Consider the following 25,000-nt stretch of genomic DNA (forward strand, 5'->3'; position numbering starts at 1 on the left):
TTAGTAAACCAGTTCTTGCCTATTTCCTTCTTAAATCTAGATTTGTCCAATTTAAGTTCATTACTGCGAGTCTCGTTCTTTTGTCTTAATATGATGACCTTGTTTGCGTAACCTTTTTAAATCACTTGATCCACTTGAACATCTCTATTAGATCACCCCGCACTTTGTGTCTTTCCAGATAGTGTCAGTTAAGGTGCTTGAGGCCATACATCATTTTGGTCATTCTCCTCTGTACTGATTCTAGTGAATTAATGTCCATTCTATAGGACGGAGACCAAAACTATACTGCATATAGAGTTTGATAATTACCTCTGCATTTTTATTTGTAATAGTCCTAGCATTGAAACCTAATGCACTGTTTCCTGGATTTAACCCATTAAACTCCGATGACAAGATTCTTGTCATTTGGTCAAATAAAACAAAAAAACAAAAAATATGACGTCAGTTCTCGCTTCGCGAGCGAGCGAGCGAAGCGAGAGCTGACGTCATATTTTTCTGGTGCTGTTTGATCAAACATTTTGTTGTTTTATTATGATTTTTTGTTTTATTTGACCAAATGACAAGAATCTTGTCATCGGAGTTTAATGGGTTAAGGCAGGACTCATTAGAACTCCCAAGTCTCTCTCGCACTCAGTTTCCTCTAAATAAGTGTTATCTAAGCTATACTTGCTTTCTGTGTTGTGTAAATCTACGTTTAACACGTTGCATTTTGAGATATTGAAGTCCATTTGTCATTTAACCGACCATGTGAACAATTCGTTAAGACCCTCCTGCAGACTAATCATCTTCTCCTGACCCAATTAGATGTCCTATTTGAGTGCCATCCGCAAACTTACCAACATCACTATTAATCCCATTGTCCAAGTCGTTTAAGTACACAATGGACAATAAGGGACCGAAACCAAGCCCTGTGGAACTCCACTAGAAGCTCTAATATAATCAAACATTTTTCCTCCCATGCCATGGACTTGACTTTATTTAGTAGTTTCTGCTGGGGCACCATGTCGAACGCTTTGCTAAAGTCAAGGTAAATAACATTGTAACTATTATTATTATCTGACACCTTGAAAGCGTTTGTGTAAAAAGAGAGAAGATTAGTTATACGTGACTCATCGATGGAGAATCCATGCTGTGAATCACGAATCAGTCTCTCGATATGATTTTTTATTCTATTAGCTATTATTGAGTCAAGCATTTTCCCGATAAGTGATGTCAAACTGATTGGACTGTAGTTTCATATAAACGATGTATCTCCCTTTTTGAAAACAAGAACAACGTTTGCCTGCCCCAAGCAATAGGTTGGTTTTATTGAGGTACGAAGATTATATACAACTAGGGCCTTGATCTTAACTACTCCTCATGCCGAGTCTTAACCTCGGCACTGCCTCCTGCCAGGTTCGTGACTTCGGGTAGATCTCCTGCCATATCTAACCTCTCCTTTGTAAACACCATGAGAAAAGATTTGTTAGTCGCATCCCTTATTTTTTCCTCCGAATCTATCATGACATCTTCGTCGTTTTTAATTGGGCATATTCTTTCCTTATTTTTTTGTTCTGTAAAAATTAAAGAAGTCCTTTGGGCTGGATCTCGCTTGTCTGGCAACTTTAATTTCATAGTTACGTTTCGCTGTGCGCATGTTCTTTTTAACCAGTCTTATATTTAGACCTTCTGTGTATTTCTCCGTTTTTAATTCTGCTATAAAGCCCTCTTTTTATTCCAATTTCGATTTTCAGCCTATCCGTCATCCATTTGGGAGTATTAGTACTGGACCTTACTGTTTTGAGGGGAATAGTTTATTTTGTGCGTTCAAAATCGAAACTGTTAGGTTACTGTACATTGCATGCAGATTGTTGACCGTGCTATTTACCTAACGCTTGTGAGTGACCTGACCCAAAGGAACGCATCTCATCCTCCGGGACCCGACACCTGACTGCGCCAATGACGTCCGGGCTGACCGTTTACCTTACCCTGTCATAGTCCTCTGGGTTGGTCTCGTAAGTGACCAATTGCCCTAAACACTTTCTCATTTCATCAACATTGGCTCTCCTGAAATTAGCAACTAGAACGTTATTCGTATGATTTGATTTTGCCATATAATATTCAACCTTATTTCTTGATCGCTAGAGCTTAGACCATCTCCTACTTTTATGTTTCTCGTTAGACTCTCATTTTTTGTTAATAGTAAGTCCAGAGTATTCTCTCCCCTCGTAGGATCGGTCATCATTTGTTTTAGGAAATTATCTTGTATCACATCTAAAAATAAAAAAGCACTTCATGATCTAGTAAACTTTCCAAGTCAATATTTTTATAGTTAAAGTCTTCCATGATCACAATGTGCTTGTACTGCGACGACCTGCGAATTTCTTGAATCAGGAGAATCATTGGTCTTCTCTGCAAAGACGTTACCAAAACTGAATGAAATCGTTTGGCGCCATATAAGGAAAACTGTAAGACAAATTACGTACCCACAACGAAGTAGTTAATCTAGGCAGTTTTCACCTCCTTCCCAAGACTAACCACACATGATACATTCTTTGTACCTCATAACGGTGGCTTGATACATCTGTAATCAGAATATTACTAAATTTGCTAGGTTGGATCAGAAACTCGTTCAACTGTCGTAGACAGCGACTTGTTTTCAAAGGTGAAACTACTAACTGGAAAAGAAGAGTAGAGTGAAAATCCTCAGGGTTCCATTCTTGGGTCACTTCTTTTCAGTGTATGCATCAATGAGAAAGACCGTGGGCCCAAATCTAACTCTAAACTGTGCGGAATAACGATCTCTCAGATCAGCTGGAAATAAAATAAAAATCTAGAGTAACTAGAGCAATGGTCGGGAGTGTGGTTCAGATGAAATTTATTTTGAATAGGGTTACAACTTATCTGGAAAAAAAAAAAAATCAAAGCGTAGAGTAAAAAGGATTTTGTCTCTCCGCCAGAGAATGTGAGATTCTAGGAGAGGAAGCTCGATCTTCTAACTACAAAATTTCTGCTCTCATCAATCAACTGTATCACTCATTAGTCCGTCCATAAAAAAAAAAAAAAAAAAATTGCCTAAGTAATTTTTCGTCAATTTCTGGATTTTTTTTTTCTAAATCAATCTTTTATTGCTCCTTGTGGTACAATTCCCAATGTTTTATTTAGTGTCTGAGTAGGTTAGAATTACATTAGGAAGAGCATTACGTATATTAATAAAATAGAAAAGCTATTTTTTTCGATTACCTGAAAAGTTGGACAAATGACTTAGGCACTTTTTTTTATGAGGCTAACGATATGTTGGTTCAGATTGAAGCAAAAACCTCATAAAATTAAGTCTAGTCATTTCCATAATAAATACTAACCAGATGTGAAATAATGGTTTTAGACTGTCAAGACGTATATTTAACCTTGAGGTAAGTAGAAACAACATCACCAACTGGCTAGTTAATGTATAAAATCACCCCCCCCCCACCCCCGCAGAGGCAATGCGACGTACACTTGCTCCATGAAAACATCAAAGCAACGTGTTGAGATGTCTGTCTGAGCGGGCTAGGGCGTCGTTACTTCCGGCAAAGGTCGAGGGGATGGCGGTTCGAATTCTGACACCGGCGAAGTTGAACCAAGGGTATGGTTCATTAAGTTCCACGCTACAAAGCCCTCTGTGAGGGGCATCGTCCTAGCCTTCCGATAGGGGGATTTTGTGACGATAAGCTATATCATCATCATTTCTTTGTTCGATTTAATTATTTCATTTTTGTTATGAGCCGGAAGCTCTTCATCCGACAATCTTTATTGTTGTCACTCCATTGTAAGATCACAAAGGTCATTAAGTATTACGTAACTATACAGCGGCGAAATGCAGCGTCATAACTAAACTCGTGGGATTTAGCGATCCCACCCACACGTGGAGTAGAACGAATTATATGAAATATTCTAGAGGAAATAACCAGCGACCTCCAAAGTAGGAACAGCAAGGCGCGTCGTTGAGCTGGAGGAGTGACAGACCGATGCGGCGAAGATTCCTGGGCGTTTGTCGAGAGAGCTGGAGTGCAGAGACGTCCGACCTCTAGGAGCGCTGTGTTGATTCTCACACGATCCCTGTTTTTTTTTTTTTTTCTTTTTTTTTCTTTTTTTTTTTAAGAATTAGTCCCAGCGGAGGGATCCGATTTAGGGACTGTCTTTTAGTTTCTCAATATTAGCTGTGTGTCTACATCTAGTATATCTAATTCGTCTCCGGGAAGATGTCGAGCGCCAGTGGCGCTATAATAAGTGTCCAACTGGTGAGGTGGAGATTAGGTGGGCTGCCATGATGATGTTTTGGTGGTCGGTGATTGAATATAACATTCTTGGGGGGCTCTTCCCAAGGAGGTTCAGCAGCGGTTGGAAGTGGTTACGAAGGATGGGGCATAGGAATAAGCAGTGGAGGAAAGAGACCAGCTCCGTCCCGCAGGCACAGACGGTCTTCAGATAGCGGGTTCTCCAGTGGTTGACACGAATTCTTGAGATGAGGTGAAGAATGTGGGTTGGAAGTGGATGAGGGTGGGTCCAGAGGGTCCCCTTATTGCATGTCTTGATGGGCCAGCCTCGAGTAGCGGCAGTCCCGGCATATTCCTCTGACCAGAGCTCCCATGTCGCTTGGTCAATTTTTTTGTTGGCATCACTTGTTGAAAAGCATAGCGAGATGCAATTCTCTTCAGAGGTTAGGGCCCCTCGTTTGGCGGCTCGGTCGGCCATCTCGTTTCCATGGATGCCTACATGGGAGGGCACCCACTGGAAACGAAGACGGAGTCCGCGTCGTGCGATTTCTTCTGAAAGGATTAGTATTTCCTTGAGGATTTCCGGTCTTGTTTTGCAGTACTCACTCTGTATTACATTTAGGCTGGACTGGGAGTCCGATAGGATGACTATTTGCGTTGGGGAACGGGGGAGAGTTTTGACTTTATTCAAAGCTTCTCTGATGGCGACGAGTTCGGCAGTTAGGATGGTGGTGGGCGGGAGCTTCACTTCGAAGGGCTCTCGCGTGGTCACGAAGAACAGTCCTGCTCCTGTTCTGCCGTCACTGAGTACCGATCCGTCTGTGAAGATCTTGAAGTCGGGGGGGTAAATGCCGTGACTTATTGGGGTTACTAAACTGGATAGAATGAGAAACGAGGAGAACAGGAGTGGAAAGGAAGTTGGGAGATATGGTTGATGAAAGAGTATTGGGATGGTTTGGACACACGGAAAGAATGAGTGAAAAGGGCAGACGTGGAAGGAGTGAACATGAGTGGGAGACCAAGTACGAGATGGATGGATGGGGTAAAAGGGATGTTGGGAAAGAGGGTAATGTCTGTTGAGGAAGGACGGGAGAATGCAGAAGATAGGGGTGAATTGTTGTGTATGGATGATGCTGTGACGCATGAAAGGTAGATGGTGGGTGATGTTGAGGAAATATGTGTTTCTGGATGAGGGGACGGAGGCGTGGTCGCCGATTTAATGAAGCGGCCTTGCTGTGGATCTGCTGTGTCTTGCGACACTGCCTTTGACCTAGGGCAGTGGACGAGATATAGGGATGACCCGACATCCAGGAGGAGCCAAGATAAGAGGGAGGGAGGTGGGTGAATGGTAGGGCGAGAGTGGATTTTATGCCTTTTTTCTACCTCCCTTGTAAGGGGTAAAAAGACTTTGGTGTATGTATGTGATTCACCTTGGTCTTTGGATCACGTGTTAGACTCGTGATCGACAGCTATTTCCCTCGTGGAAGAGAGCTCAGAGCTCCAATGACCGATCTATGGGTAATTCTTTGACCTTACACGCACACGCACAGACCCAACTCCCCGCCCACAAGAGTTGGAGTAACGACTCGAAGAGCAGCGATACTGAAATTATTTTCATCCCTTGGGCAGGATTTGAACCCGGACCGCCGTAGTGACAGTCTGTATGTATGTATGTATATGTTTTCACCTTGAAATCTTTACATTTGGTATCAATTTGCATGTTGTGCTTTGTTTCCAGATATCTGTGATTGATGACCAATTATGGTACCACTCCCCAAAGAGGCACTGAAATTGTTAGGATTATTACCTCGTGAGTCTCCCTGTTACTCTTTGATTCCTTACGAATGTCCCGTGACACAAGCCTCCTTTACCCTGCAGGACTGACAGCACCCTGTGGATCCTTCGTGACAGCTTGAAGCCTCTTAGCCACTTCAAATCTATATTGGCTCTTTGAATACTCTATGACACTGCTGAACTTTTGTAGTACTGTGGGTCTCCTGTGATACTGTTGTTCCACCAATGGCTCGGTGAAACCTATCTTGTATTCCTTGGATTACCTGGTGGTCGCGCGCGGCCTGAAAATCATCAAAACCACTGGGCCATACTAATTCACCATTATGACATGTCACTGACAGCCCTAAAGTATAAACTATATAATTATCATAGTTATAGATAGTACCTCATACGAGTCTCCTACTTAGTCACTATGGGCTCCGATGCTGGCCCACTTCGTCATTCATTTATGGCACCGCCTATTTTTTTTCATGGTTTCTCCACAGGTAAGTCATGTGTGACTAATCTTCTATCCTTTTACACTAAAGTATGTAAGGCGTCAGATAACAATGATAATTACGATGTTATTTAACTTGACTTTAGCAAAGCGTTTGACAAGGTGCCACACCAGAGACTACTCAATAAAATCAAAGCGCATGGCATAGGAGGAAAATTGTTAGAATGGATTAGAGCTTGGATTAGTAACAGAAAACAGCGGGTCACCATAAATGGAGTAAAATCTAGGTGGGGCAATGTTACTAGTGGGGTCCCCCAGGCCTCGGTTTTGGGCTCCTTGTTGTTCATTATGTATATAAACGACTTAGACGATGGGATAAATAGTGATGTTAGTAAGTTTGCGGGCGACACTAAAATAGGACGCCAAATTAGGTCAGGAGGCGACGCAGAGATTCTGCAGGATGATCTTAACAAATTGTTCACATGGTCGGTGAAATGGCAAATGAACTTCAATTTCTCTAAATGTAGCGTGTTAAACGTAGGGCTACACAACCCCGAAAATAGATACAGCTTAGATAACACGCTTTTAGAAAAAACTGAGTGCGAGAGAGACTTGGAAGTTCTAGCGGGTCTGACCTTAAAACCAGGAAACAGTGCATTAGCGCAAGGAATAAAGCAGAACATTAGGTTTCATTGCTAGGACGGTAACGAATAGAAGTGCAGAGGTAGTTATCAAACTCTATCTAGCGATAGTTAGACCCATCCTTGACTATGCGGTACAGTTTTTGGTCTCCGTCCTACAGAATGGACATTAATTTACTAGAATCAATACAGAGAAAGATCCAGAGTGCGGGGTGATTTAATACAGTTGTTCAAATGGATCAAAGGCTTTAACAAGGGTGGTGCAAGCAAGGTCATCATATCAAAACAACAGGGCAGGACTCGCAGTAATGGTTTTAAACTGGACAAATTTAGATTTAAGAAGGAAATAGCCAAAAATTGGTTTACTAATAGAATGGTCGACGAATGGAATAGACTTAGTAACCATGTAGTAAGCGCCGAAACTATCAGTTGTTTTAAGAAACGATTAGACAACTTTATGGATGGGGATGACAGGTGGTGATTGATACGGAGCTGCCGAGTGTAGGCCTTATGGTCTCTTGCAGTCTCCTTCATTCTTATGTTCTTATGTAGATAAAACAATATCAGGTGCAGTTTCGTTTAAGGGAATTGATTTGGAACGAGTTACTGCAGATAGGGGAAAAATTCAGGATGTATGTGATCTACAATTGTATGATTTTTGTCACAGTATCTAAGAGAGATACTACTAATGAACCTGCAAGGTCATTGTTTAGGATGAGCTTAACTCCAGGAATTGGCATTGACTTTTCTCTGAGGCTAATTGTTACATTCTGTCTACCCTCCCCTCATGCCATATCTCTTTCTCCTCTCTTTATCTCCCACTTTCTCATTATCATTTATTAAGTGTGTGTGTAAACACCTAAAGTGTCATTTCAACGATCACTTCATGAACTGCCAAATGTTAAAATTTGTAGATGATAAACGAGTAAAAGCAGCAATGATTGCAACAAACCATTGGTACTCCCCCAGGTAGGCGTAGCTCCTCCTTGGGGATCGGTGCCATCTGCGTAGAGCTGATGGCCAGGGGTAGTTGCTGCTGATTGGCCCCCAACTCTTGGGGTTGGGGGGTGGTCCCACGACGTAGACGTTGCAGCTCCAGGACCAGTTCAGTGCAATATGTGCAAAAACTGGGCCCACCTCACTTGTACAACACTTGCTGACACAACCCAATACACAAACACTTGGACATGTTCTACCTGCCCTCCAGTAGCCCCAATCCCACCTCCCCAACCACAGCCAACACCCTTACCCACTCCCAATTTCCCTTTGCCCTTACCCCCGATTAGTACTCCCCTTCCTTTGTCCCCGATCTCTCCTTTCCCCCCCTCTGACCCAGATCCTACACCTTCCCCACTACCACCCCAACCTCAACCCCAAACGGCAACATACAACACATACAAAACACACAACATCAACATATTACAACACAACATTGACGGTATTAACACTAAAAAACATGAACTTGAACACTTTCTTAAACAACACAACATACACATTGCAATTCTACAAGAAACAAAATTAAGACACTCACACAAAACACCATCATTTCATAATTACACCACCATCAGACAAGACCGGACTGACGGCAATGGCGGTGGACTCATCACCCTGATCCACCATTCCATCTGTTTTGTGGACACAAGTGCCACAACCAAAATTCTCCTCCCTACCACAGATAACACAACAGAAACCCAATCCATTCGTATCCGCACAGGTAACAATTCAACACTAACAATAGTTAACATGTACATTCCCCCCCAATCATCCCCCACAGTTCCAAACACCTTCAGACCTCAACTCAGCCAACTAACCTCAATCCCCAACCTGATCATGGGTGGTGACTTCAACGCCAAGTCGTCTGCCTGGTTTGTCGACAACCCTGACACAGACAGAGGGCTTGATATACAGACTCAATTCGACTCATTGACTATCATGAACAACACGCATAATCATACACATATCCCATACCAAGCCCTCTACACTCCCTCCTCTCCTGATATCACCTTTTGCTCCCCCTGCCTAACCCCAACAACATCATGGAGAGTGGTCGGAGCCCTTGGTTCTGACCACCTTCCAATCATCATCACCACCAAAACAAGATGCACCCCAGCTGGCCACAGACACACTTACACCAATTACAAGAGAGCTAACTGGGAAGCCTTTAATGAAGAGACAGAACAACATTTTGAAACACTTAACAGTACACCAATCACAAACATAAACAATGCTGTGCACGCTTTTAATACAATCATACAAAACGCAGACAAGAGATACATCCCTAGAGGCAACAGAAAATCACACAACCCCAACTTCACACCAGAAATCCAAGGCCTCATCAGACAACGTGACACACTTAAACACGATACCCCCACACCTATCCCTCAAAACATAGCAGACCAAATACAAACACTAAACACTGTGATTGCCAATAAAATACATGAACAAAAAACACAAAATTGGCAAAACTTTATCAATACACTTGATCACAAAACAAACACCAGCAAATTGTACAAAACACTCAACAGCATTACACTATCCAACACTAACACTACACGCTCTCACGCAGCAATAATCACAACAACAGATAATCTACCCTCAAACAGACAACAAGCAAACGCACTCATACGTCATTTTGCACAGACGAGCCATCTTACATCTCACCCTGACGACCGACGCACCATTCGACGTAAGAAAGACTTTCCCACAGACTCAGACTATACACCCTTCATAGACAGTCAGACAAAACTCATAATGCATAGTCTCAAGCACTCATCTGCCTGTGGCCCTGATAACATAAGCAACATCCACCTAAAACACATTGGACCACAAGGTATACACGCACTCACAAACATTGCAAACTACAGCTATTCACACAACACTATACCCGACATCTGGAAGCATGGTAAAATAATCACCATTCCAAAACCAAACAAAGACCCAACAATCCCAACATCGCACCGCCCAATCACACTTCTCTGCACCCCCTCTAAAGTCATTGAACGCCTAATACTTAAACTTGTCACACCATATATTCCCCTTGCTGACTCACAACACGGTTTTAGGCCACTACACTCCACAAACACTCTTCTGACAAACCTCACACAAAGAATTTTAGATGGCATCAATTCAGATAGGCCCCACCACAGAACACTTCTTATAACATTGGACATTAGTAAAGCTTTTGATGCTATCCCCCGCCACAACCTAACAAATAAAATATATAACACAGACATGCACAATAACACCAAAAGATGGCTGGCCAATTATCTGGCAGGCAGGAATGCTCATGTGTCATATAATGGCCAATCATCGCACATCAGAAACATTAAGAACGGAGTACCACAGGGCTCAGTTCTATCCCCCACATTATTTAATCTATACATGCATGACTTACCCACGCCAGACACCTCAGAAATACAAATCTCTTCCTACGCAGACGACATAACAATCACATGCACACATCGTAACACAGACAAAGCCGCAGAAATAATCCAGCCTTACCTTGACACACTCAACACATGGTTCATCACAAACAGACTCAAAATAGCTCCAACCAAATCTACAGCAACACTTCTCACCAACTGGACAAAAGAACACAAATACATACCTCATCTCTACATCAACAACACTCTAATACCACACACAAACACACCGAAAATTCTTGGTGTAACATACGATACATCCATGTCTTTCAAACAACACCTCACAAACATAAAAAACAAATGCACACCTAGACTTAACGCACTTAAGTCAATCACTGGAACAACATTTGGACAAAACAAAGAAACTAATGTAACAATATACAAACAATGCATACGCTCAGTGATGAATTATGCGAGTCCTGCATGGGCTCCTAATCTCAGTGAGACACACCACAACACCCTCCAAATCATACAAAACAAAGCCCTAAAAACAATTACAGGCTGCACAAATACATCACCTACAGACCATTTACACCATGAAACAAAAGTCCTCAAAGTCAAGGACCACCTCGACATGAGAGCCACACAAACACTTGCCGCAGCCACCACAAACACATCACACCCGCTACACTACATAGCAGAACACCCACACACACCAAGAAACATTAAAACTACACCCAAAGACCTTTATTACACACAGATACTCTCTTCTCTTCCTCCACAACCACCAAATACCAGCCTCCGGAAACATATTCATAATCATATCACTCACCGCTCCATTAACACACTGAAAGACAACACACTGCTGCATGCCAGACCCCCTGATATCCACCCTTCTGAATCCTCTCTCCCACGAAAGGACAGAGTCCACTTGGCCAGACTGCGATGCGGTCACCACCCAGCACTTCTAAGCTACCAGAAGAGGCTGGACGACCGTGTTGTGAACAGCTGCCCAGGATGTAACACTTCACCCCATACCATACAACACATAATGGAAGACTGCATTATACACAATCATGCACGCAAACAACACAACATACACTCTATAAAGGATTTGTGGGAAAACCCAGTTTCGGCTGTGGCCTTCCTTGGGGAGACGGGACTGCTCGGACAGACAGTCTAGGGAACGACAACAACAACAACAACAAACCATTGGCAATTTTAATTACAAGTAACAAGCAATTTGCGCAAATTGTGTGTACACCATTTTAATGTTTGTTTCTCCCCGCAAGGCTCGGGCTATATAAGGAGTAAAATGTTTTTCATCGATGTTATTTCTGAAGAAGCCCTGCTGGGCGAAACGTAAAATATATTGGACTCCCACACTCTGCGTTTGGCCTCTTCCCTATTGATGATAAACCCTCTAACGTCATCTTCATATGTGCCCGCCCAACTTATGCCCGGTCTTGTAGACCCTTGCGCTTGGCGAGGTGACTTTTCAAAAATGATGTATTAGTTATCTATTTTATCAATAATAAATTTAGTTTTATTCATGCAGATGGTACACATTGTTTAGTTTTCGTAACCATGGTTTTTATGAGACATAACAAATTCAGACTTGCAAAGGTAACCTTTTTTATTCTATACTAAAAAAATCTGAATATTATGTTCTAATATAATATTTGTATTTATTTCATTGCATAGTTCACTCGCAAATCTTTATTTTGAATACGATGAACAATCAATTGGATGTATTCAATATATTCTAATGTTACAATACATTTTAATTTTACCTTATAGTTACTGTAGGGGTAACATTTAATGTGCATCTTCACACAGTGAACAAGTTGCACTGTAATTCTGCATTACAAATGCATAACGTCAACAGCTAGTCTAACCACCGCGTGCGTTAATTACCTCCATTAGGCTACTGGCTAGTTTAGGCCAGCTTTCAAGACAGAAGGACATTACCTATTCAAGCCGACGAGACTGGGAACGCGACACAATTGTAACAGTTACAGTATAAGTTCAGACGATGGTAACATCCACTTCATTCCAATTGATCTCAAGATCCGAGTGGCTCAGAGAGTTACGTTCCATCTCCACGCGAGAACACTACGCATGTTTACACCATGTCAGGCTCAACTGATACCATATGCAGACAACACACACACACACACACACACACACACACACACACACACACACACACACACACACACACACACACACACACACACACACACACACACACACACACACACACACACACACACACACACACACACACACACACACAATCTAACATCTTCCTATCAGATATACTCTCTATTCTTAAACCAAACCCTTTTATATACCCAGACATTGCTCGACATATCAGTGGAAAATGAAGCTATACCTATATTGCATATATAAAAGAAAACACACCATGTTCCCTCGTGTATCAATAGAACAATGCGACAAGTCAATCTATCTAACCAGGAATTTTTTGTTAGACTGAAATGGCTTGGTGCAAATCAAAGGTAAATGAAAGAGAAGTTCTTTTAGACAGACATTCACTCAACTCTCCGTCGCCACGAAGAGGAAGACTATAGTCAACGCAAGGAGAAATGACCGATAAGGCGTGACTAGGAGATTTCCCGGTGTTGCCACATATGGGCATCCATGGCGAGAACGTGCGTGTGGATGCAATGTTTTCTGAATGCAGTGTGAGGGGGGCGGGGCCAGAGATTAGATGTAGTGGCAACGTCGCTCTCGCATGCACATATGCTATATCTTCACTTAAAGAAACGAAACCTTTGTATAGAAAACATTGCTTTGATTTTTATCTCAGTGGTGGTGTGTGACAAAAAATTATAATATAATCGTATGAGGCAACATTATAAAATTATAAAATAGAATTATATAATAAAATAAAATTATAAAATAATTATATGTGGCACCACAGGGGAACTCCCAGTGCTCCGCCCTAACGGCCAGATCTCAGTGCATAGGGTATAGGAGGACCAGATCCAAGACCGCGACCCGAGGTCCCATGGTCCTTGCGAGGCTATTGGCGCTGAGCCTGAGACTACTAACTACGGAATGAACCTTGCGTCGCCTCTAGTACGCATATAAGACAATGTATGCGCGCACGTGCGTGCTTCAAAGTGGGGAACCCGCACTATTAATCAATCACATTTTTCATGGTTTGCGGAGCTGGTTCCTGCTCGAACCTCAGTTTTATTGGTGGTCCGGAAGTGTTATACATGAACGCAGGAGACGGTCTTGACGGTATGCCACAACAGTGACGATACCCGGAGGAAGCTGATGCATCACACACACACAGTGATGCCCAAGTCACCTCAGGTCCTGAAGTGAACAGCGGTCGGGGGCCATTACTCAGAGTGGATGCCTCTCCTAAGCTCTGCGTCACGGCGAGGGTTCGAGCAGTCACGCCATGGTGGGTCCCGACCGTCAACCGAGGCAAGCCTCAACCCCCCACCGTGGTACCCAGCCACAGCAATATCCTCCACAGTAAACAGGAATCACTTTTCCTTTCGAGAATTTCGACTTGGCCTTCGCCATGCCATGGGTCTGATAATTGCCTGTCCATTCAGAATCCCTTAACCCCTTTACTACCAATGGGGAGACAATGGACTAAATTGAGTAGTCTGAAGCATCCACATTAAAATAATAAGTAAAAGAAGACAAAGTCTTTGGGGACTGTGAATTCTCTGTGGCGTGGAGGGTCTTCTGTGGTAATGTGAGTGCTCCCCTCACTGTGACACTGAATATCTAGAGACATTCCAGTTTCTCTGTGGCACAACAGGATATTTATTGAGCGGCGAGGAGATCGGTCCTCCAAAATTCACTCTAAATTTGCCTACGGGATGCATAAGTACGGTGAAAATTTTTATGATAATTAATCACCCTTCTTTCAAATCTCGTGGCATATTCAATAAATTTTTGTTGGACTACATTTTTTTTTAATATTACGTCATATATATTTCATTCATATCATTTTTTTTTTGGTGGAAGGTAAGTTGAGAGTGGAGGATAGATGGAGGAAGAGGAAAGGGACAAAAGGTAGGGAGGTGCTTAGAGTGAACTCTTTAAATTAAAAGGAAAAGGAGAAGGAGTACGGAAAGAAGCTAAGGGAGGAGTGGGAGGGAGTGAAAGATAGAGTAGAGCTAGGTGTGGAGGAGGAATGGGGATGGTTCAAGGAGGGAGTCACAAAGTGTGCAAAGATGATGTGTGGAGCAAGAAGGACAGGAGGAATTAGAAAGAAGGGTAGTGAATGGTGGGATGAGGAAACAAAGACGGTTGTAGAAGAGAAGAAGCGAGCTTTCACAGATTGTTTATAAAATAGGACGAGGGAGTCATATGAGAGGTACAAAGAAAAGAAAAGAGAAGTCAAGAAAAAAGGTAAAGGAGGCAAAGAGGAGAGCAGATGTGAAATGGGGTAAGAGTGTGACAGATAATTTTGAAAGTAATAAAAAGATGTTTTGGAAAGAAATTAAGAGAGGAAGAGGAGGCGAATCAAGTAGAGAAGAAAAGGTAAAAGGTGCAGATGGAGAGATGGTAATGGTAAGGGGAAGATGGGTAGAATATTTTAGGGAGTTGCTAAATGTGAAGGAGGATAGGGAGGGAAAGATAGTTGCAGAGGGAAATGCTAAGAAAATGAGAGTGAGGAGTGAGGAAAATGGAGGAGAGATAAGGAAGGATGAAGTGAAGGCAGTTGTTAAGATGATGAAAGCAGGTGAGGCACCTGGTCTGGATGGATGCATGCAGAATGTCTAAAAAAGGAGGTACAGTGATGGTGGACTGGCTGGTGAGGTTATTTAATGTCTGCTGGAGAGAGGGTAGAGTGCCGGAGGACTGGAGGAGTGCCTGTATAGTTCCACTTTAGAAGGGAAAAGGGGACAAGTGTGAATGTAGTAGTTTCAGAGGGATTAGCTTGTTAAGTGTAGTTGGGAAGGCTTATGGGAGGATCTTGATTGAGAGGATTAGGAGAGGAACAGAAGGAGTAATTGGTGAGGAACAGTGTGGATTTAGGACAGGTAGAGGATGTGTAGATCAGATCTTTGTGGTAAGACAGATATGTGAGAAAGCTATAGGAAAGGGGAAGGATGTTTTTTGGGCCTTTATGGATCTGGAAAAGGCTTACGACAGGGTAGACAGAAAGGCACTGTGGGAGGTTTTGCGGATATACGGGATAGGAGGAAAGCTTCTAGGAGCTGTCAAGAGTTTTTATAAAAGTAGTAGAGCTTGTGTCAGGATTAGAAATGGAGAGAGTGAGTGGTTCGAGGGTAAAGATGGGACTTCGTCAAGGATGCGTTATGTCGCCCTGGCTGTCCAACTTAAACATGGATGGGGTAGTGCGAGAGGTAAATGCAAGGGTAGTGGGTCAGAGATTGGAGATGGTTAAAGAAAATGGAGAAAAGTGGGAGGTGAGCCAGCTGTTGTTTGCGGACGACACTGCGCTTGTAGCAGGATCGGAGGAGGGATTGAGGAAGCTGGTGACAGAGTTTGGGAGAGTGTGTGATAGAAGAAAGCTGAAGATAAATGTGGGTAAAAGTAAGGTGATGAGATGTACAAGGGGTGAAAGTGGCAGTAGACTGGAAATGAGCATTAAGGGAGAGCGACTGGAGGAAGTGGATAGTTTTAGATACTTGGGTGCAAATGTGGCAGGAAAAGGTGGAGTGAAGGTGGAGGTAGAATGTAGATTGAGGGAAGCGAGTAAATGCCTTGATGGTTTAAAAAGTGTAATGAGGAATAGACATTTGGGAATGGATGCTAAGAGGAGACTATATGAAGGAGTGATTGTACCAACACCACTGTATGGGTCAGAAACATGGAAAATAAGAGAGGAAGAGACAAGGAGTTTGAATAGGTTTGAGATGAGGTGTCTGAGAAGTATGATAGGGGTTACTAGGCTGGATAGAGTGAGAAATGAAGAGATGAGGAGGAGAACAGGGGTGGAAAGGGGGTTGGGAGATAGGGTTAATGAAAGAGTATTGGGATGGTTTGGACACATGGAAAGAATAAGTGAAGAAAGACTAGTAAAAGAGGTATGGAAGGCAGATGTGGAGGGAGTGAACATGAAGGGACGTCCTAGGATGAGGTGGATGGATGGGGTGAAGGGGGCTTTGGGGAAGAGGAGAATGTCTGTTGAGGAAGGACGGGAGAGGACAGAAGACAGGGGTGAATGGAGAATAGTTGTATATGGATGATGTTGTGATGCATGAGGTGGAATGGGTGGGGGGATGGGGGGTGAGGTAGTATGTGTGAGCAAATTTTGACGCAGCCCGAAGGGATTTCTCCCCGTCTTATCCTTTCTGCATGGTGGGACGGAGAGGGGGGGGTCGCCGATTTAATGAAGCGGCCTTGCTGTGGATGAGCTGTGTGTGGCGACACTGGTTCTGACCCAGGGCAGTGGACAAGATGCAGGGATGACCCGTCATCCAGGAGGTACTAAGATAAGAGGGAGGGTGGAGGGGTGTGGAGTGTATTCAGGGATGGAATGGGTGGGAATGATTTTATGCCCTTTCCTTTTTGGCTACCTCCCTTATACGGGGGTAAGCCTTGGTATATGTATGTATGTATATTTCATTCAGTCTGATGATGGAGTATGGACAGAATGGAATCAGATTTCAAAATATAAAAAGTAAATTGGTAAGAAACTCGATCACAATGGTTTCATTCATAATATTTTCACTATTATTGATGACGCCATGCGATTTCATTTAGCCGAGGGAAATCCCCTGGGCAGTGGAAGGATTAATTCAGAAGATCCGGTGACTCTACGCAGGTAACTGTTGGATTAAACAAGTAGAGATTAGTAATCCTGGACTTAATACGAGTTTTCACAAAGGATTACAAAGGCGGAGCATGCCGACAGGAGCCCTTTTGGTCCATATCTAGGTCGGATGCGAAAAAAAATCATATTAATGATAAAATAATAAATAAAAACTATGATAATGTAAATAACAAATAAAATACATAAATAAATGCATAGGTATAGTTAAATAATAAACAAAGAGGTAAATAGTAAATAATAAATTGACATATAACTAATAAATAAAAATCAGACAGACAAATGATAACAAAACAGAAACAAATAATATAAGATAAATTATAATCATTACAGCATCTTACTTAGGTATTTATCTAAATGATTCTTAAAGCTTCGAACTGAACTACATTGCACTACCTGTGCAGGAAGTTTATTCCATTCATTAACTACACGGTTGGCAAAGTTGTTTCTACCTACTTCCAAATTGAATCTATTTCCGGACAGTTTGAGACCATTGTTTCTTGTCTGATTCTCATTCAATGTGAAAATTTGGTCACTTTTGATGTTGTCAATTCCCTTTAGAATTTTAAAGACCTGTATCAAGTCACCTCTGAGTCTACGCTTTTTTAGAGAAAACAGATTCATATGTTTTGGTCGATTTTCGTATGATTTATTTTTGATATTTGGAATCAGTTTTGTGGCTCGCCGTTGTACTCTTTCCAATCTGTCTATGTCTTTAATGAGATTCGGTGGCCATACGGAAACAGCATATTCCAAATGTGGACGAACTAACGATTTATATAGCTTGTTAATGAGTGATGGACTTTTGAAATCAAAAGATCGCCCAATGAGTCCTAGAATCTTATTTGCTTTCTCAGAGGCTGAAATACACTGCTTGGATGATTTGAGGTCGTTACTGATAATTACGCCGAGATCTTTTTCACTATTCACTTTTGTTAATGAATTTCCAAATAACTTGTAATCGTACTTACTGTTATTTTTACCTATGTGCATTACCTTACATTTACTTGTGTTAAATTTAATTAGCCACTTCTCAGACCATTGCTGTAATTGATCTAAATCTTCTTGAATATCTAATTGGTTTGAGTGATCATTTGCCGCTCCGCACAGTTTTGTATCATCAGCAAATTTGGAAACAGTAGATTTTAGTCCATGGTCTATATATATATACTATGAATAGAAGTGGCCCAAGAACGGAACCCTGAGGAACTCCACTTGCAACACTTTTCCATCCAGAAGTTTTTCCATTTAAAACAACTCTCTGTTTTCGACCATTCAACCAATTACTAGTCCAACCTAATAGGCTACCACTTATTCCATGCAAAGCTAATTTAGTAAGTAGTCTTTCGTGTGGGACGGTATCAAAAGCTTTTGCAAAGTCTAGATATACTAAATCTATATTGTTTCTTTTGTCATAATTCGAGATAACTGTGTTGTAGAATTCGAGTAAGTTAGTCACGCAAGAACGTTTCCGTCTGAAACCATACTGGCTATCATTTATCAAACGGTTACTTTCTAAATGATGTTCGATAGCATCTCTGATGATAGTTTCCATTATTTTTCCTACGATTGAAGTCAAACTTATAGGCCTATAGTTATTTGGTTTCTTTTTGTCACCTTTTTTGAATATGGGAGTAACGTTAGCTAGCTTCCATTCTCTTGGGACATCTCCGGATATGATGGATTTCTTGAAAATAATTTATAATGGAACAACAATCTCATTTTTCATTTCCTTTAAGATTCTTGGATGCCAACCGTCAGGCCCTGGTGTTTTATTAACTTTGAGTTTATCTATACACCTTTTAATTGTTTCTTTTGTTATATTTACCGTACCGAGTAAATTTACCCTAGACTTTTCACAGGTTTCAGTTTGGAGTTCACTTTGAGGTGTTTCGTTTACGAATACCGAGCTAAAATAATTGTTTAAGATATTACACATTCCTTCATTTGAATATTCAAGTTGACCGTCAGCAGATAATAGTGGACCAATGTGATTCCTAACAACCTTTTTATCTCTAATGTAACTGTAGAATTCTTTGGGATTCTCTTTGGATTTCTCAGCGATGTTCATTTCGTATTGTCGTTTTCTTTTTCTTATTGTCTTTTTTAAATCTCTCTGTATTGATACATAACTTTCATAGTCATTAGATGCACCAGAGCACTTATATTTCTTATAAGCCTGTCTCTTTTTAGCAATACTTTTTTCAGTTTCTTTGTCGAGCCACTTTGGGCGAGCCTGATTTGGGGGACGTCTGTCCTTAAAAGGAATGTAAGTTTGAATCATCTTAGTGAGCGTATTTTGAAATATTTCCCACATCTGATCTACAGGTCTTTCGTTTAATTTTGCCTCCCAGTCTGTAAGCTGAAGCTCCTGACGTAGTTCTATGAACTGAGCTTTACTGAAATCGGGTATTTTAGAAACACAAGTATCTATTCTAAAATTGTTTAGGAGTTTGAATCTAACTAGGTTGTGATCGCTATTTGCAACAGAGTCACCGACTTCTACATCAGTTACCATGCTTTCGCGGCTAGTGATCAAAAGATCGAGTAAGTTTCCATAACTTGTGGGCTCTTTTACATGCTGAATTAAGTAATTGTCACCAAGAAAATCAAACAAGCGATTACCTATATGGCCATGTTCAAGGGTCATCCAATCAATGTCAGTAAAATTGAAATCACCCATTATCAATAAATCCCGGTTGCAGAAACTAGACAGTTCTTGAAATAACAGTTTGTCGTCTGCTAATGATAATGTCTTTGGCCTATATATTACACCTATATTCATTTTTTGTCCATTTGTTTGGGTTAACTCAACCCACAAACTATCATATGCATCCTGTTTCACTTTCTCTAAAATACAAGCATGAACATTGTTTTTAACGTACAATAGAACACCCCCACCTTTCTTGTGGTTTCTATCCTGATGAAAGTGTTTAAATCCCGCAATATTAAATTCAGCTTCGAACTCTTTACCATTTAACCATGTCTCAGTTATTCCTATCATATCGAGATTTTCGCTTTTGACATACGCCTGTATTTCTTGAAATTTGTTTCTAATACTACAAGCATTAAAGTACATGGTTTTAAGAAACTAGTGATTATTTCTTTTTGACACATTTTGAATTCCAATATCATATCTTACATTATCATTTTGTTTTTCATTTATACCTTGCTCTATAATATTATTTGGTCCTTTATTGACGTTCAATGCCTCATTAACATTTCTCCTATCAAAATTAACATTTCCCCCATCACGGACATCTGATCGATCACGGTCATCCGAACTCTTTTGTACATTTTGTCCCCCTACGTCACCGTGATTCACGCCGGCCTCCCGTCGTTCAGTGACATTATGTCTAGTGTAGAGAAATAGTTCAATCGCGTTACTTGAACAAGTGCTTGGGTAGTAGTTATTGTCATTCACGTAGCCAACTCAGGGAATCTGTACAGTCAGGTACCATGTGTAACCTCTCCTTTGTATCGTCACATCCTATTAGATCGACCTGTGAGGCATCGGTCTGTCACTCCAGCTCATCGACGCGCCTTGCTGTTCCTAGTTTGGAGGTCGCTGGTTATTTCCTCTAGAATATTTCATATAATTCGTTCTACTCCACGTGTGGGTCGAGTTTAGTTATGACGCTGCATTTCGCCGCTGTACAGTTACGTTTGGTCATCCCTTAAACAGTGATAATGAATTACCTTTGTGATGATCACAATGGAGTGACAACAATACAGATTGTCAGATGGAGAGCTTCCGGCTCATAAAAAAGAAAAAAATCAAATCGAACAAAGAAATGATGATGATATGGTTTCACGTCACAAACACCCCCTATCGGAAGGCTAGGACGATGCCCCTCACAGAGGGCTTTGTAGGTTGGAATTTAATGAACCATACCCTTGATTCAACTTCGCCGGTGTCAGGATTCGAACCGCCATCCCCTCGACCTTCGCCGCAAGTAACGGCGCCCTAGCCCGCCCAGACAGACATCTCAACACGTTGCTTTGATGTTTTCATGGAACAAGTGAATCTCACATCTTTGAACCGATGTACGTCAAATTGTCTCTGCGGGGGGGGGGGGGTCATACATTAACTAGACAGTTGGTGATGTTGTTCCTACCTACCTCAAGGTTAAATATACGGCTTGGCAGTCTAAAATCATTATTTCACGTCTGGTTAGTATTCATTATGGAAATGACTAGACTTAATTTTATGAGCTTTTTGCTTCACACTGAACCAACATATTCCAAATATGGACGGGCTAATGAGTGATACAGTTGATTGAGGAGAGCAGAACTTTTGAAGTTAGAAGATCGAGCTTCCTCTCCTAGAATCTCATATTCTCTGGCGGAGAGAAAATTTCCTTTTTACTCTCCGCTCTAGATTTTTTTTATTTCCAGCTGATCTGAGAGATCGTTATTCCGCATAGTTTAGAGTTAGATTTGGGCCCATGGTCTTTCTCATTGATGCATACACGGAAAAGAAGTGACCCAAAAATGGAACCCTTAGGATTTTCACTCTACTCTTCTTTTCCAGTTAGTGGTTTCACCTTTAAAAACAAGTCGCTGTCTACGACACTTGAACGAGCTTCTGATCCAACCTAGCAAATTTAGTAATATTCTGATTACAGATGAGTCAAGCCACCGTTATGAGGTACAAAGAATGTGTCATGTGTGGTTCGTCCGGTCCTGCATACTGAAGTCGATGGCATCTTGGGAAGGAGGTGAAAACTGCCTAGGTTAACTACTTCGTTGTGGATACGTAATTTGTCTTACAGTTTTCCTTATATGGCGCCAAACGATTTCATTCAGTTTTGGTAACGTCGTTGCAGAGAAGACCAATGATTCTCCTGATTCAAGAAATTCGCAGGTCGTCTCAGTACAAGCACATTGTGATCATGGAAGATTTGAACTATAGATATATTGACTGGATCATGATTTTTTTTTTTTTTTTTTTTTTTTAGATGTGATACAAGATAATTTCCTAAAACAAATGATGACCGATCCTACGAGGGAAGAGCATACTCTGGACTCACTATTAACAAAAAATGAGAGTCTAACGAGAAACATAAAAGTAGGAGATAGTCTAGGCTCTAGCGATCAAGAAATAAGGTTTAATATTATATTGTAAAATTAAATCAGTTGCTAATTACAGGAGAGCCAATGTTGATTAAATGAGAAAGCGTTTAGGGCAATTGGTCACTTACGAGATGAACCCAGAGGACTATGACAGGGTAAGGTAAACGGTCAGCCCGGACGTCATTGGAGCAGTCAGGTGTCGGGTCCCGGAGGATGAGATGCGTTCCTTTGGGTCAGGTCACTCACAAGCGTGAGGTGAATAGCACAGTCAACAATCTGCATGCAATGTACAGTAACCTAACAGTTTCGATTTTGAACGCGCAAAATAAACTAATACCCTCAAAACAATAAGGTTCAGTACTAATACTCCCAAATGGATGACGAATAGATTGAAAATCAAAATCGGAATAAATAGAGGGCTTTAGAATTAAAAACGAGGAAATACACCTAAGGTCTAAATATAAGACTGGTTAAAAAGAACATGCGCACAGCGAAAAGCAACCATGAAATTAAAGTTGCCAGACAAGCGAGATCCAATCCAAAGGACTTCTTTCATCTCTATAGAACAAAAAATAAGGGAGGAATAAGGCCAATTAAAAACGACGATGATGTCATGATAGATTTGGAGGAAAGAATAAGGGATGCGACTAACAAATCTTTTCTCATTGTGTTTACAAAGGAGAAGTTAGATATGGCAGGAGAACTACCCGAAGTCACGAACCTGGCAGGAGGCAGTGCCGAGGTTAAGACTCGGCACGAGGAGTAGTTAAGATCAAGGCCCTAGTTGTATATAATCTCCGTAGCTCAACAAAGTCAACCAGAAACTTTACCTCACCCTCAAACCACCACTACATGTAGCAAAACACATTTGTTTTGTTACACTGGTGGGCAGTGGTGTTCCCACGCCAAATCCAAAGAGAGGCCCGATTAAAATTGCCGTCCTCAGCCGCTCAAGCCACGCCTACCACGTAGCAAAAACACATTTGTTTTGTTGCAGAGAGCTCAAAGAGTGTAAATTTGAAATCTGAGATCAGTTAACGGAAATATTTAATAAATCGATTGACACTGGTTTTGTACCTATTGCTTGGGGGCAGGCAAACGTTGTTTTTGTTTTCAAAAAGGGAGATAAATTGTTTATTTGCAACTACAGTCCAATCAGTTTGACATTACTTATTGGTAAATGCTTGACTCAATAATAGCTAATAGAACAAAAAATCATACCGAGAGACTGATTCGTGATTCACAGCATGGATTCTCCAATGATGAGTCACGTATAACTAATCTTCTATTTTTTTTACACTAATTCTTCAAGGCGTCAAATGATAATAGTAGTTACAAAGTTATTTACCTTGCCTTTAGCAAAGCTTTCGACATGGTGCCTCACCAGAAACTACTAAATAAAGTCAAGTCCCTGGCATGGGAGGAAAAATGTTTGAATATATTAGAGCTTGGATCAGTGACTGAAAGCAGTGGGTCACTGTAAATGGTGTAAAATCCAAATGGGGGAGTGTTTCTAGTGGAGTTCCACAGGGCTTGGTTTCGGTCCCTTATTGTCCATTGTGTACTTAAACGACTTGGACAATGGGATTAATAGTGATGTTGGTAAGTTTGCGGATGACACTAGAATAGGACACCTAATTAGGTCAGGAGAAGACGCTCATTCTGCAGGAGAGTCCTAACAAATTGTTCACATGGTCGGTTAAATGGAAAAAGGACTTCAACATCTCAAAATGCAGTGTGTTAAACGTAGATTTACACAACAAAGAAAGCAAGTATAGCTTAGATAACACTTATTTAGAGGAAACTGAGTGCGAGAGAGACTTGGGACTTCTAATGAGTCCTGCCCTTAAATACAGGAAACAGTGCATTAGCGCAAGTAATAGAGCTAACAGAGCATTAGGTTTCATTACTAGGACTATTACAAATAAAAATTCAGAGGTAATTATCAAACTCTATATGCGGTACAGTTTTGGTCTCCGTCCACTAGAATCAGTACAGAGGAGAATGACCAAAATGATGCATAGGTTCAGAAATTTACCTTACGAGGACAGCCTCAAGCACCTTAACTGACACTATCTGGAAAGACACAGAGTGCGGGGTGATCTAATAGAGATGTTCAAGTGGATCAAGTGATTTTACAAGGGTACGCAAACAAGGTCATCATATTAAGACAACAGAACGAGACTCGCAGTAATGAACTTAAATTGGACAAATTTAGATTTAAGAAGGAAATAGGCAAGAACTGGTTTACTAATAGGGTGGTCAACGAGTGGAGTAAACTTAGTGACCCTGTAGTGAGAGCTGAAACTAGTGGTTGGTAAAAAAAAAATAGACAATTTTATAGGTGGGGTGACAAATGGTAATGGACATGGAACTGCCTAGTGTAGGCCCTGTGGTCTCGTGCACTCCCCCTCATTCTTATGCTCTTGATAAGTGAAGGTTGGGGAAACGAAAGAAAAAAATATTATTTTCACTTTATTTGATTATACAAAGTACACACGTATATATGCAGAGATTGTTCTTAGACAGGAAGTAAAAAGAATAATACTGTAGATGATCAGGCATGAGAGACACAATTATGAGAGCCTACACTAAAAGACAAATATTATATGTAAAAAAAAAAAAAAAAAAAAACTAAAACCTTGTGTCTTCCCAAC

At 41.2% G+C, this 25,000-nt stretch overlaps 2 protein-coding genes across 2 annotated transcripts in view; one reads left to right on the forward strand and one right to left on the reverse strand.

Moving 5' to 3' along the window:
• The window catches only part of LOC143023734 (single insulin-like growth factor-binding domain protein-2), a 190,555-nt gene that overhangs the window by 106,420 nt on the left and 59,135 nt on the right, over window positions 1-25,000 (forward strand). The window lies entirely within an intron of this gene.
• LOC143023771 (venom protein 302-like) overlaps window positions 24,806-25,000 on the reverse strand; it is a 3,589-nt gene continuing 3,394 nt past the window's right edge. Inside the window, exon 3 of the mRNA XM_076182386.1 lies at window positions 24,806-25,000. This exon is cut by the window's right edge and continues 188 nt beyond it. The gene's annotated coding sequence lies outside the window, so the exon portion shown is untranslated.

Source organism: Oratosquilla oratoria, chromosome 3 (genome assembly GCF_046742065.1).
Source record: "Oratosquilla oratoria isolate Oo_2021 chromosome 3, ASM4674206v1, whole genome shotgun sequence".
In the NCBI taxonomy this organism is placed as follows: domain Eukaryota; kingdom Metazoa; phylum Arthropoda; class Malacostraca; order Stomatopoda; family Squillidae; genus Oratosquilla; species Oratosquilla oratoria.